Raw genomic sequence first — 16027 nt, 5'->3', positions numbered from 1 at the left:
CTAAAGTAGGAGAAACAAGGATCTAATCATCTACTTATTGTTGCGATGACGCTTGCCATTGCTCTGCTTCCGGCTGGATCCCTGGCTGTTTTGGGAAAGGAGGCACTTCCTCATGTCAACGATCCGCCTGTACATGTCATAGCTCGTGTACGCCTCCTTGGCCGCATACACGACGTGAGCTTTGTCGAGTTTTTCCATCCAGGCTGAGTGCCAGGCACGCTTGTCCTTGTTGCACGAATCCTTCATGTCTCTGTAGTAGGGGTCGATGATGGCCTCGGCGAGGTGAACCAGTGAGTCCTTCTCATGCTTCTTGTTGTCCCAAATCTTTTATTGGCCCTGGATGTCGACAAAATTCTGGCAGGGAATACCCAAATTCTCGAGCGCCTTTACATCGTTGGTGATGTCCACCGTAGCGAACATGTAGTGGGGGCTGTTGACAAACCTAGTGAAACGCTCGCAAGGCCTTGTGGCCAGGCAGTAGTGGTAGACGAGGACGTGGTGGTGCACGCACATCTGGGTGACGGCGACCTTGGGACGAGACCCGGCATGAGCGTGGGTGTACTCGAGGTTGAACCCAACCACCTTGTACTTCTCCTCGGCAAGCAACAACTCCATGATGTGGATGGAGTGCTCCACCCAGACCGGGTCGTTGGTGTAAACCACCGAGAGGTCCATGAACCTTCTGTGGGTGTCCACCACGGCACGCATGGTGAACTGCCGCTCGTCGTCGGCAGCCGCTTGGAGCGCCATTGGAGCCACGCAGGATACCCTCTGAGAATTTCTCGTGGTGGGTGTGCTTCTTGCAATGGTGGGGCACGATCGAAAGGTTGGCCGCTATAATAAATGGGGGCCGGCCGGCCGGCCTGTAATCGTCACGTCTTGTCACGACGTTCATAGCGGAGGATTCTAGTGTACGCTTGACAACACCGCACCGCACGCGTGGGCTTGAAGAGGCGCCAAATGTATCGTCGGTGAGCCTGTTCCCGCGCTACCGCGCAGTTTACCATGCAAGGTTCCCGCCCGGCTAGTTTGGCCACACGTCGGCTAGAAGAGGGACAAATCATGGGCGTTTATTGGCAAAAATCTTTGTAAAAATGAAGTGTGTGGAATGACTTCGGTCATAAGTTTACCCATGGGTGATAAGGTCAAAGTTACACATAAGGATGTTGATGGACACTCGAGTGCGATAATTAATTCTGCGCTCTACAGATCACGTGGTGGAAGAAACCAACTGTGTGCAATAACATCGAAGATCGCAGTCGAGTTAGCTATATAGATCATGTATTGTGAGATCGATAAGGTAAACAGATTCGAGAATGGTTAATAAAATCTAAGACCATTGCATATTAAGGTCAAAATAGTGCTACCAATACATGAGTCTCATATGATTCCATTTCAATGATTGTACCACAAAAGCTCGAAATATTACAAGGTTCTAATTCCAGAGTTATATGGCTCAAATTCGAAGATTACAAGGTTCAAACTGATATTAGAAATGAAATTCAGCTCATCAGCTGCAAACGCTCGCGTTGATCCGCTGAACATGAATATCAGAGAGGTTCAAACTAATATTACCACTTCTAAGTCTGGTTTCGAAGCCTCACAATTTTTGCAAAGGGGTCAGCCACGGAGAAGTCATGTATGGGATTGACACGATGACTTTCGACTACTCTGTCATCTGAAGTTCCAAAATGAAATTTAGCATTTTTGGAGCCTATTCCATTCTGCCATAGGTGCCAGCGCTGATCAACAAACCATTCATTTTTGCAAAATAAATGTAGGGCAAACCTCATTTCCTTCAGCACCCTTGCTCTGAGAACAAAGAGCCTGGCGAATATAATCTCCAGTAAGGTCCCTCGGTAGGAGTTCAGAGTAATTTCTGAGAGATGCAGATCTAGGCATTCGACGTGATTGTTATATTGTATCACATTATCCACCACTGGGCCTAATCTTATCTGCAAAACAAGGAAACATGTTAGTGCCTACATGCAGTTTTGAACATTACTACAGGCCTATTTGGTTTGCAGGATTTGTAAAATGCACTAACATGCCATCTTCGATCTGACATGATTAACATGGGCATTTGATTACATTCTAGAAAAATGTAGCCTTCTTCACAAGAGGTTGGAGTGGATGAAAAGTTCCCTAAGAAAACTAGTACAGATGAATCCAAAGTATAAATGCTTATTGATTGTAACCATATGGATCAAGCAACCAATATGGGGGGTGGAACATGTATGTACTAAAATCCTCCAAAAGAGTCCTTCAGAAATCATAGTACATTGTCATTGTAAACTTGGAAAAGGGTGTCACAAAGTAAACTCCCTTATGGTTAACATTTAATAGGAAAGGAACATCACCTCGATATATAGCTTCTCCAGGTACGGAAAGCATCTTAGGAAACTGACAACTTGCTCCAGGTTGGGGCCGATAGATTCTAGTGCCAAGACCTTCACTGTGCGCAGTTTCAGGGTCAAGCTTGTCGGAATCATTTTCTGAATGGCAGACAAACAAACATCTTCAAAATTAGAAATAATGTTAATTTGTAGAAGAAGAGGTAGAAGGCGGCCGTTGTACCTGAACGAGTGTGGATCCAATAACAAGTTCGGAGTATTTGTCAGACGAGTGGCCCACCACTGTCAATTTCGGCGCAAAAATGACATTGATTCTTGTTGGACCTTCTTGATCAACTACAAGTAATCTCTCAAGTGCAGGTGTGTCCTCACTGACCATACCGTGGTACACATCTTGTGATGTCTTCCTGCCACACCAGCAACACACATAAATAGTCCGGAGAGTCATGGAGGTGATGTGGAAGGTATCAAGCCATTGATTGCCTGAAGACGAAGGTACTGGAGTGCAGTACATCCATGGAGCAGGCGCTCGATGTCACCGTTTGAGAGGCAGACGACGACGAGCTCGAGGTGCTTCAGTCGTGGTAGAATAAGAGCGGGCACGTCATTAAGCGGGGGAGGGGGGATGGCAGTTCCTGAACTTGGTGACGCGCAGCGTGGGCGCGAGGCGGAGTGCGGACGTTGGCAGCGACCGCATATACCCATCATCAAAAGTGAGCTCCTCGAGCTGATCTAGGGCGGGGGCTCGGAACCAGTCGTCAAGCTTGGCTTGGTCCTTGCCGTTGGAACGGAACTTGCCCATTCTAAGGCATCTGGTTGGGCCAAGGTGACTGCTGAGGATCTTGGAGAACGCATCCAAGCTTTTGCGATAGCCATGGCAGAGCTCGTGGGTGTCGATGAGGTCGAGAGGGCTGGAGTTCCATAGGGGGCGCCACCGCCGGGAAAGGACAGTTGTCCGTGCCCCATATTTGATTGGGAGGAGGGAGATGATGACTGTCAACATATCATCGGGGAGGTTGCTGATGAAGTCTAGGCCTGCTGGAGTCGCTTGCGATTCTAGCTCACCCCGCCTCCGCTTGTTGGCAGCCCCGTTCTCCCCCTCCGGAGTCTCCTTGTCAGTGGCGCTTTCTGGTAGAAATGGGAGTACATGGAATATTTAGTTAAAACAAGGCAATAGAAAAGTGTATTGGTAACTAGAAGTTATTAGGTAGGAATATAGTAAGAAAAGGGAATAACAATTCGTTGCTTAAATACTATGCAATTCATTTGAGATTGCTGGGTAAGTCAACATACAGATAGTTGAAAAGAAAACTTACTTCAAACAAAGTCTGGATGGATAATTTTGTCGGGGAAGTTAGCATATATCTCATGACCAGGCCCTTTTATGTGCAGTTCAATTTTAGTGCCAACTTTCAGTACATAAAACTTAGAAATTTCTTTCCAAAAGACTATGCCAAAATAGGAGTCACCGCGTTCATCAAGTCTTACAGTAGCAACGATTGTAAATCCATGGTTTGTGTGTTGTATGACATTCGTGCAGTCTTGGTCTATGTAAAGGGAAAGATTGTGCACTACATAATCTGTTGCATAGCAAGGGATGCGCTGTAGAAAATGGTAGGATTGTTAAAAAAATATGGTAACATGCAAATATGGGCCCAAATTGAAAGAACTGTACATCAGTTGAAATCTATGGACAAAAATATATAATTAAACAGATAGGGTAAACATGATGTCATGGAAATATGAGAGTAATCGAAAGAACAATACATCATTAATTTGCCTAATATAGAAAGAAGAGGGGGAAAATCCCCTTTAACATATATGGTGCATGTGGCACCTTTTATCCAAATGTAGCAATATTTAGAATATGTTCAGGGAAGTAGGCCATGCCAACCGCTTTAGGTTGAGATTGAACATACCGCGTGCATCCTCAAGTGATCTGGTACAGTGAGATGGAATCTTTGGCGGAGGTCGCAAAGTCCTGATGTGTCGGCGCACTGTACATTCTATGAATGAAAGAAAACCCACAAATCAGCTCGAATAAAAATGAATTCACGGTGATTTCTGCCGGGTGATTAAAGGAGGCAGATGAACTGGGATAAGAGATGAGATAATATCTCATTAAATTAGTTACCTTGTCGTCCATGAGAAAGAACCCTCAGTACGGCAGATTCCCAACCGAGCGGAGCTGGGTCGACTGTGAGCAGCATCGAGAAAGTCGATGGCGATAGGCGGCTATCGGGGATATACCCCGCGGTATGACCCGGCCGGAGTTATAACCCGGCTGGGACTTGGTAAACCGACAGATAGTTAAGACAGATGGTTAAGACAGACGGTAAACCGTCAGGTGGTAAACCGGCAGACAGTTAACCCAGATGATAACCCAGCAGGTGTTAAGTCAGATGATAACCCGACAGGTGTTAAGTCAGATGATAACCTAGCAGGTGTTCAGTCATAACCCGATAGACAATCATAAACCGGCAGACAATCATAAACGATAGACCATCATAAACCGGCACCAGTCATAACCTGGCAGACAGTGATACCTCGGTTGCCATGGGTTATGAAGCCCAAGACGTTATAAACCCATGAAGAGAAGTCAAAATAGTTTAAGTCTTAATTCGAGTTGGACTCTACATGTAACCCACCCCTTCAACATATATAAGGAGGGGCATGGCACCCCAAGAGGAAGAAGGAATAATCTGAAGGGTTAGGGATAACTAGGAGAGCTGGTTTACAGCGACTCCCTCGTGATGATAATGAGACCTAGCCACAAACAGCATGTAGGGTTGTTACCGGATGATGTTTCCCAGGGCCCAAAGCTGTCTAAACCCTTGTCTTGTGTTGCGTCTCTCGATTCTGCTCAACCCCTCTCAAGCTACCACATAGATGCGCTGGCCTCACCACTAAGTCCTCACACTAGGACATCTGTCGTGACAATTGCACGACAGTTGGCGCCCACCGTGGGGCTCGCGCACGATGGTGTTGAGTTCTTGGAGGGATTTCTCTCAAGGATCGAGAAGATCACGTTTGTCCGAATGAAGAAGAGCTGGCACGAAAAAGATCTACGTCATCAGCATGCATATTGAGAAAAAGATTTTAGGGTTACGTGTGGTACGGTCACCGCACACACATTGGTAATCCGCCGAGTCCGCAAGGAGAGTTTGCGGCGATTCTGCAATCACAAATTGCGTGGAAATGGATTGGGATTTTCCACTTCAAGTCCTGAGAAGACCCCCTAGAGCAAATCCAGCCATCAACTACCCAAAAAGGTGACACGCTGGCTGATCAAAGGATTGCTCCAAACCAAAAACAAACTGATTCAGGATCCATCAGCTGCTTCGAGCAGCCGTCGAATCTCGCCGCTCCTGAACTTCTTCCGCGGGATCGCCTTCTGTATGAGTCACCTGCGTCCGACCGCCACGCTCGCCTTAGACCGCCGGCTCCCCGCGCCTGAGCCGCCTGGCCTCATAGCCGCCTCTGGCCGTGGCTGGCCTCGTGCCCCTGCCTCGTCGATCACATCTGCCGTACGCAGGCCGGTTTGGTGATTTGGTTGCTTCCGCCGCGCCCTCGAGTCGCCGCCATGGCATCCACTTCAAGCCGAACGAGCCGCTAGAACTGAGCCGCCCCAGCCTTGATCCGGGTCGTCTTGCTGCAGCGGGCCCACCGGCGCGTCAAGTCACTACCTGGAGTCACCGCTTGTTTCGTAGCAGGCCGTCGCGCTCGCTCAAATCGTTGCTCTATGCCGCCATGCGCTGAGCCGTCATGGTGTCGATCCGCCTGCATCCTAAGCCGACCCGCGCGTCTCGTGCTTACGGCTCGCCTCGGTGGTCGCAGTTCTGCTATGGCTCGGCGCCTAAAGACTCGCACCGCTGCGCACTTATTTCCTTAGCCATCTGCCTAAGTCGCCCCTGTGGACTCATCTATTATTGAGCTACCTCGAAACGCCTCCATCTAAACCGCCAGCGCGCTGCCTTTGCTGGCAAGTTGCCCTCGCCCGCTCTCTGGTCTGGGCTGGTTGCTGTCACTGTAAACCGCCGCCCGTCGGAGTCTCCCCTGCAAGCCGGTTCACGCGCCCTTCCACCGGACTTGCCGGGGTCCTCCGAGACCCTCCTTCTGCAACACCCGCTAGTTTACTGCTTCTCCAACACGGCCCCACATCAAATGGACCTCCTCGCACTCGTCTCTGTTGCCACCTGCCACATCACCATTCTCCTCGGCCGGTTTACCTCGACCACGTGACGAGCTGCTATAGCTACGCTGGAGCTCTGCCGCTTGAGCACGCCCGCTGCTCTAACTCGCGTCGTGGCCAGCCACGGCCCCTCGCCATGGTCTCTGCTACCTCTTGAGCACTGCGTTGGTTTTCCCCGAAGAGAAAGGGATGATGCAGCAAAGTAGCATAAGTATTTCCCTCAGTTTTTGAGAACCAAGGTATCAATCCAGTAGGAGGCTACGCGCGAGTCCCTCGTACCTGCACAAAACAAATAAATCCTCGCGACCAACGCGAATAGGGGTTGTCAATCCCTACACGGCCACTTACGAGAGTGAGATCTGATAGATATGATAAGATAATATTTTTGGTATTTTTGTGATAAAGATGCAAAGTAAAATAAAGGCAAAGTAAAAAAGCAAAGGAAATAACTAAGTAGTAGGAGATTAATATGATAAAGATAGACCCGGGGGCCATTGGTTTCACCAGTGGCTTCTCTCAAGAGCATAAGTATTCTACGGTGGGTGAACAAATTACTGTTGAGCAATTGACAGAATTGAGCATAGTTATGAGAATATCTAGGTATGATCATGTATATAGGCATCACGTTCGAGACAAGTAGACCGACTCCTGCCTGCATCTACTACTATTACTCCACTCATCGACCGCTATCCAACATGCATCTAGAGTATTAAGTTAAAAACCAGAGTAACGCCTTAAGCAAGATGACATGATGTAGAGGGATAGACTCATGAAATATGATGAAAACCCCATCTTGTTATCCTCGATGGCAACAATACAATACGTGCCTTCCTGCCCCTATTGTCACTGGGAAAGGACACCGCAAGATTGAACCCAAAGCTAAGCACTTCTCCCATTGCAAGAAAGATCAATCTAGTAGGCCAAACCAAACTGATAATTCGAAGAGACTTGCAAAGATAACCAATCATACATAAAAGAATTCAGAGAAGATTCAAATATTGTTCATAGATAGACTTGATCATAAACCCACAATTCATCGGTCTAAACAAACACACCGCAAAAAGAAGATTACATCGAATCGTTCTCCACAAGAGAGGGGGTGAACATTGTATTGAGATCCAAAAAGAGAGAAGAAGCCATCTAGATAATAACTATGGACCCGTAGGTCTGAGGTGAACTACTCACACTTCATCGGAGAGGCTATGGTGTTGATGTAGAAGCCCTCCGTGATCGATGCCCCCTCCGGCGGAGCTCCGGAACAGGCACCAAGATGGGATCTCGTGGATACAGAAAGTTGCGGCGGTTGAATTTGGTTTTTGGCTCTGTATCTGAACGTTTGGGGGTACGTAGGTATATATAGGAGGAGGGAGTACGTCGTTGGAGCAACAGGGGGCCCATGAGGGTGGAGGGCGTGCCTGGGGGGGGGGGTAGGCGCGCCCCTACCTCGTGGCCTCCTCTTTTGTGTCTTGACATAGGGTCCAAGTCTCCCGAGCCTTGTTCGTTGAGAAAATCACGTTCCCGAAGGTTTCATTCCGTTTGGACTCTGTTTGATATTCCTTTTCTTCGAAACCCTAAAACAGGCAAAAACAACAATTCTGGGTTGGGCCTCCGGTTAATAGGTTAGTCCCAAAAATAATATAAAAGTGGATAATAAAGCCCAATAATGTCCAAAATAGTAGATAATATAGCATGGAGCAATCAAAAATTATAGATACGTTGGAGACGTATCAAGCATCCCCAAGCTTAATTCCTGCTCGTCCTCGAGTAGGTAAATGATAAAAACAGAATTTTTGATGCCGAGTGCTACTTGGCATAATTTTTAATGTAATTCTTCTTAATTGTGGTATGAATATTCAGATCCGAAAGATTCAAGACAAAAGTTTAATATTGACATAAAAAATAATAATCCTTCAAGCATACTAACAAAGCAATTATGTCTTCCCAAAATAACATGGCCAAAGAAAGTTATCCCTACAAAATCATATAGTTTGGCTATGCTCCATCTTCACCACACAAAATATTTAAATAATGCACAACCTCGATGACAAGCCAAGCAATTGTTTCATACTTTTGACATTCTCAAAACTTTTTCAATTTTCACACAATACATGAGCGAGAGACATGGACATAGCACTATAGGTGGAATAGAAAGGTGGTTGTGGAGAAGACAAAAAAAGTAAAGATAGTCTCACATCAACTAGGCATATTAACGGGCTATGGAGATGCCCATCAATAGATATCAATGTGAGTGAGTAGGGATTGCCATGCAACAGATGCACTAGAGCTATAAGTATATGAAAGCTCAAAAAGAAACTAAGTGGGTGTGCATCCAACTTGCTTGCTCATGAAGACCTAGGGATATTTTAGGAAGTCCATCATTGGAATATACAAGCCAAGTTCTATAATGAAAAATTCCCACTAGTATATGAAAGTGATAACATGAGAGACTATCTACTATGAATATCATGGTGCTACTTTGAAGCACAAGTGTGGTAAAAGGATAGTAACATTGTCCCTTCTCTCTTTTCTCTCTTTTTTTATTTGGGCCTTTTCTCTCTTTTTTATGGCCTCTTTTCTTTCTCTTTTTTTTATTTTTCGTCTGGAGTCTCATCCCGACTTGTGGGGGAATCATAGTCTCCATCATCCTTTCCTCACTGGGACAATGCTCTAATAATGATGATCATCACACTTTTATTTTTCTTACAACTCAAGAATTACAACTCGATTCTTAGAACAAAATATAACTCTATATGAATGCCTCCAGCGGTGTACCGGGATATGCAATGACTCATGAGCGACATGTATGAAAGAATTATGGACGATGGCTTTGCCACAAATACGATGTCAACTACATGATCATGCTAAGCAATATGACAATGATGGAGTGTGTCATAATAAATGGAATGGTGGAAAGTTGCATGGCAATATTGAAGGAAATATGCCCTAGAGGCAATAATAAAGTTATTATTTATTTCCTTATATCATGATAAATGTTTATTATTCATGCTAGAATTGTATTAACCGGAAACCTAATACATGTGTGAATACATAGACAAACAGAGTGTCACTAGTATGCCTCTACTTGACTAGCTCGTTGATCAAAGATGGTTATGTTTCCTAACCATAGACATGAGTTGTCATTTGATTAACGGGATCACATCATTAGGAGAATGATGTAATTGACTTGACCCATTCCGTTAGCATAGCCCTTGATCGTTTAGTTTGTTGCTATTGCTTTCTTCATGACTTATACATGTTCCTATGACTATGAGATTATGCAACTCCCGTTTACCGGAGGAACACTTTGTATGCTACCAAATGTCACAACGTAACTGGGTGATTATAAAGGTGCTCTACAGGTGTCTCCGAAGGTACTTGTTGGGTTGGCGTATTTCGAGATTAGGATTTGTCACTCCGATTGTCGGAGAGGTATCTCTGGGCCCTCTCGGTAATGCACATCACCTAAAGCCTTGCAAACATTGCAACTAATGAGTTAGTTGCGAGATGATGTATTACAGAACGAGTAAAGAGACTTGTTGGTAATGAGATTGAATTAGGTATTGAGATACCGACGATCGAATCTCGGGCAAGTAACATACCGATGACAAAGGGAACAACGTATGTTGTTATGCGGTTTGACCGATAAAGATCTTCGTAGAATATGTGGGAGCCAATATGAGCATCCAGGTTCCGCTATTGGTTATTGACCGGAGACGTGTCTCGGTCATGTCTACATTGTTCTCGAACCCGTAGGGTCCGCACGCTTAAGGTTTCGATGACAGTTATATTATGAGTTTATGAGTTTTGATGCACCGAAGGAGTTTGGAGTCCCGGATGAGATCGGGGACATGACGAGGAGTCTCGAAATGGTCGAGATGTAAAGATCGATATATTGTACGACTATATTCGAATATCGGAAAGGTTCCGAGTGATTCGGGTATTTTTCGGAGTACCGGAGAGTTACGGGAATACGTATTGGGCCTTATTGGGCCATACGGGAAAGAAGGAAAAGGGCCTCAAGGGTGGCCGCACCCCTCCCCTTGGTCTGGTCCGAATTGGACTAGGGAAGGTGGGCGCCCCCTTCCTTCCTTCTCCTTTTCCCTTCCTCTTTTCCTATTCCATATGGGAGGTGGAATCCTACTAGGACTAGGGAGTCCTAGTAGGACTCCACACTTGGCGCGCCCCCTCCTAGGGCTGGCCTCCTCATCCCTTGCTCCTTTATATACGGGTGCAGGGGGGCACCCCAAAGACACAACAGTTGATCATTGATCTCTTAGCCGTGTGCGGTGCCCCCCTCCACCATAGTCCTCGATAATATTGTAGTGGTGCTTAGGTGAAGCCCTGCGACAGTAGAACATCAAGATCGTCACCACGCCGTCGTGCTAACGGAACTCTTCCCCGATATTCTGTTGGATCAGAGTCCGGGGATCGTCATCGAGCTGAACGTGTGCTAGAACTCGGAGGTGCCGTAGTTTTGGTGCTTGATCGGTCGGGCCGTGAAGACATACGACTACATCAACCGCGTTGTGCTAACGCTTCCGCTTTCGGTCTACGAGGGTACGTGGACAACACTCTCCCCTCTTGTTGCTATGCATCACCATGATCTTGCGTGTGCGTAGGAAAATTTTGAAATTACTACGTTCCCCAACAGTGGCATCCGAGCCTAGGTTTTATGCGTTGATGTTATGCACGAGTAGAACACAAGTGAGTTGTGGGCGATATAAGTCATACTGCTTACCAGCATGTCATACTTTGGTTCGGCGGTATTGTTGGATGAAGCAGCCCGGACCGACATTACGTGTACACTTACGCGAGACTGGTTCTACCGACGTGCTTTGCACACAGGTGGCTGGCGGGTGTCAGTTTCTCCAACTTTAGTTGAACCGAGTGTGGCTACGCCCGGTCCTTGCGAAGGTTAAAACAGCACCAACTTGACAAACTATCATTGTGGTTTTGATGCGTAGGTAAGAACGGTTCTTGCTCAGCCCGTAGCAGCCACGTAAAACTTGCAACAACAAAGTAGAGGACGTCTAACTTGTTTTTGCAGGGCATGTTGTGATGTGATATGGTCAAGACATGATGAGATATAAGTTGTTGTATGAGATGATCATGTTTTGTTGAAGTTATCGGCAACAGGAAAAAGCCTTATGGTTATCTCTCTATTGCATAAGATGCAAGCACCAAATAATTGCTTTACTTTATCGCTATGCGATAGCAATAGTTGCAAGAGCAATTGTTGGCGAGACAACCATGTGACGACACATTGATATAGATCAAGATGATGGAGATCATGGTGTCATGCTGGTGACGATGGAGATCATGACGATACTTTGGAGATGGAGATCAAAGGCACAAGATGATGATGGCCATATCATATCACATATTTTGATTGCATATGATGTTTATCTTTTATACATCTTATTTTGCTTAATTCAACGGTAGCTTTATAAGATGATCTCTCACTAATTATCAAGGTACAAGTGTTCTCCCTGAGTATGCACCGTTGCGAAAGTTCTTCATGCCGAGACACCACGTGATGATCGGGTGTGATAGGCTCTACGTTCAAATACAACGGTTGCAAAACAGTTGCACACGCGGAATACTCAGGTTAAACTTGACGAGCCTAGCATATAACAGATATGGCCTCGGAACACGGAGACCGAAAGGTCGAGCGTGAATCATATAGTAGATATGATCAACATAGTGATGTTCACCATTGAAACTACTCCATCTCACGTGATGATCGGACATGGTTTAGTTGATATGGATCACGTGATCACTTAGAGGATTAGAGGGATGTCTATCTAAGTGGGAGTTCTTAAGTAATATGATTAATTGAACTTAAATTTATCATGAACTTAGTCCTGGTAGTATTTGCATATCTATGTTGTAGATCAATAGCTCATGTTATTGCTTCCCTATGTTTTGATATGTTCCTAGAGAAAACTAAGTTGAAAGATGTTAGTAGCAATGATGCGGATTGGATCCGTGATCTGAGGTTTATCCTCATGGCTGCACAGAAGAATTATGTCTTTGATGCATCGCTAGGTGACAGACCTATTGCAGGAGTAGAGGCAGACATTATGAACGTTTGGCTAGCTCAATATGATGACTACTTGATAGTTTAGTGCACCATGCTTAACGGCTTAGAATCGGGACTTCAAAGACATTTTTGAATGTCATGAAACATATGAGATGTTCCAGGAGTTGAAGTTAATATTTCAAGCAAATACCCGAGTTGAGAGATATGAAGTCTCCAACAAGTTCTATAGCTAAAAAATGGAGGAGAATAGCTCAAGTAGTGAGTATGTGCTCAGATTGTCTGGGTACTACAATCGCTTGAATCAAGTGGGAGTTAATCTTCCAGATAAAATAGTGATTGACAGAATTCTCTAGTCACTATCACCAAGTTAGTAGAACTTCGTGATGAACTATAGTATGCAAGGGATAACGGAAACGATTCCCAAGCTCTTAGTAATGCTGAAATCGACAAAGGTAGAAATCAAGAAAAATATCAAGTGTTGATGGTAGACAAGACCACTAGTTTCAAGAAAAGGGCAAAGGGAAGAAGGGGAACTTCAAGAAGAACGGCAAGCAAGTTGCTGCTCAAGTGAAGAAGCCCAAGTCTGGTCCTAAGCCTGAGACTAAGTGCTTCTACCGCAAAGGGACTGGTCACTGGAAGCGGAACTGCCCCAAGTATTTGGCGGATAAGAAGGATGGCAAAGTGAACAAAGGTATATTTGATATACAGATTATTGATGTGTATTTTACTAGTGTTCGTAGCAACCCCTCGGTATTTGATACTAGTTCAGTTGCTAAGAGTAGTAACTCAAAACGGGAGTTGCAGAATGAACATAGACTAGTTAAGGGTGAAGTGACGATGTGTGTTGGAAGTGGTTCCAAGATTGATATGATCATCATCGCACACTCCCTATACTTTTGGGATTAGTGTTGAACCTAAATAAGTGTTATTTGGTGTTTGCGTTGAGCATGAATATGATTTGATCATGTTTATTGCAATATGGTTATTCATTTAAGTAAGAGAATAAATTGTTGTTCTGTTTACATGAATAAAATCTTATATGGTTACACACCCAATGAAAATGGTTCGTTGGATCTCGATCGTAGTGATACACATATTCATAATATTGAAACCAAAAGATGTAAAGTTAATAATGATGCTGATGGGCTTTTGGAATCACTTGATTATGAATCAGTTGATGCTTGTGAACCATGCCTCACGGGCAAGATGACTAAGACTCCGTTCTCCAGGACAATGGAGCGAGCAACAGATTTATTGGAAATCATACATACTGATGTATGTGGTCCGATGAATATTGAGGCTCGTGGCAGGTATCATTATTTTCTGATCTTCATAGATAATTTGAGCAGATATGAGTATATCTACTTGATGAAACACAAGTCTGAAACATTTGAAAAGTTCAAAGAATTTCAGAGTGAAGTGGAGAATCATCGTAACAAAAATAAAAGTTTCTACGATGTGATCGCAGAAGTAAAATATTTGAGTTACGAGTTTGGCCTTCAGTTAAAAACAATGTGAAATAGTTTCACTACTCACGCCACCTGGAACACCACAGCATAATGGTGTGTCCAAACGTCATAACCGTACTTTATTAGATATGGTGCGATCTATGATGTCTCTTACCGATCTACCACTATCGTTTTGGGGTTATGCATTAGAGACAGCTGCATTCACGTTAAATAGGGCACCATCTAAATCCGTTGAGACGACACCGTATGAACTATGGTTTGGCAAGAAACCTAAGCTGTCGTTTCTTAAAGTTTGAGGTTGCAATGCTTATGTGAAAAAGTTTCAACCTGATAAGATCTAACCCAAATCGGAGAAGTGCGTCTTCATAGGATACCCAAAAGAAAATGTTGGGTACACCTTCTATCACAGATCCGAAGGCAATATATTCGTTGCTTTGAATGGATCCTTTCTAGAAAAGGAGTTTCTCTTGAAAGAAGTGAGTGGGAGGAAAGTAGAACTTGATGAGGTAACTGTACCTGCTCCCTTATTGGAAAGTAGTTCATCACAGAAATCTGTTCCTGTGACTACTACACCGATTAGTGAGGAAGCTAATGATGATGATCATGTAACTTCAGATCAAGTTACTACCGAACCTCGTAGGTAAACCAGAGTGATATCCGCACCAGAGTGGTACGGTAATCCTGTTCTGGAGGTCATGTTACTTGACCATGACGAGCCTACGAACTATGAGGAAGCGATGATGAGCTCAGATTTCGCGAAATGGCTTGAGGCCATGAAATCTGAGATGAGATCCATGTATGAGAACAAAGTATGGACTTTGATTGACTTGCCCAATGATCGGCGAGCCATTGAGATTAAATGGATCTTCAAGAGGAAGACAGACGCTGATAGTAGTGTTACTATCTACAAAGCTAGAATTGTCGCAAAAAGGTTTTCGACAAGTTCAAGGTGTTGACTACGATGAGAGTTTCTCACTCGTATCTATGCTTAAGTCTGTCCGAATCATGTTAGCAATTGCCACATTTTAAGAAATCTGGCAAATAGATAAACAAAACTGCATTCCTTAATGGATTTATTAAAAAAGATTTGTATATGATGCAACCAGAAGGTTTTTTCAATCCTAAAGGTGCTAACAAAATATGCAAGCTCCAGCGATCCATCTATGGACTGGTGCAAGCATCTCGGAGTTGGAATATACGCTTTGATAAGTTGATCAAAGCATATAGTTTTATACAGACTTGCGGTGAAGCCTGTATTTACAAGAAAGTGAGTGGGAGCACTACATCATTTCTGATAAGTATATGTGAATGACATATTGTTGATCGGAGATAATGTAGAATTATTCTGCAAAGCATAAAGGAATGTTTGAAAGGAGTTTTTTAAAGAAAGACCTCGGTGAAGCTGCTTACATATTGAGCATCAAGATCTATAGAGATAGATCAAGACGCTTGATAAGTTTTTCCATGAGTACATACCTTGACAAGATTTTGAAGTAGTTCAAAATGGAACAGTCAAAGAAGGAGTTCTTGCCTGTGTTACAAAGGTGTGAAGTTGAGTAAGACTCAAAACCCGACCACGTCAGAAGATAGAGAGAGAATGAAATTCATTCCCTATGCCTCAGCCATAGGTTCTATAAAGTATGCCATGCTATGTACCAGACCTATTGTATACCCTGCCCTGAGTTTGGCAAGGGAGTACAATAGTGATCTAGGAGTAGATCACTGGACATTGGTCAAAGTTATCCTTAGTGGAATAAGGATATGTTTCTCGATTATGGAGGTGACAAAAGGTTCGTCGTAAAGGGTTACGTCGATGCAAGTTTTGACACTGATCCAGATGACTCTAAGTCTCAATCTGGATACATATTGAAAGTGGGAGCAATTAGCTAAAGTAGCTCCATGCAGAGCATTGTTGACATAGAAATTTGCAAAATACTTACGGATCTGAATGTGGCAGACCCATTGACTA

The sequence above is a fragment of the Triticum dicoccoides genome, chromosome 2A (genome assembly GCF_002162155.2).
Source record: "Triticum dicoccoides isolate Atlit2015 ecotype Zavitan chromosome 2A, WEW_v2.0, whole genome shotgun sequence".
NCBI lineage: Eukaryota > Viridiplantae > Streptophyta > Magnoliopsida > Poales > Poaceae > Triticum > Triticum dicoccoides.
The sequence above is the reverse complement of the archived record's forward strand: the minus strand, read 5'-3'. Positions refer to the sequence as shown.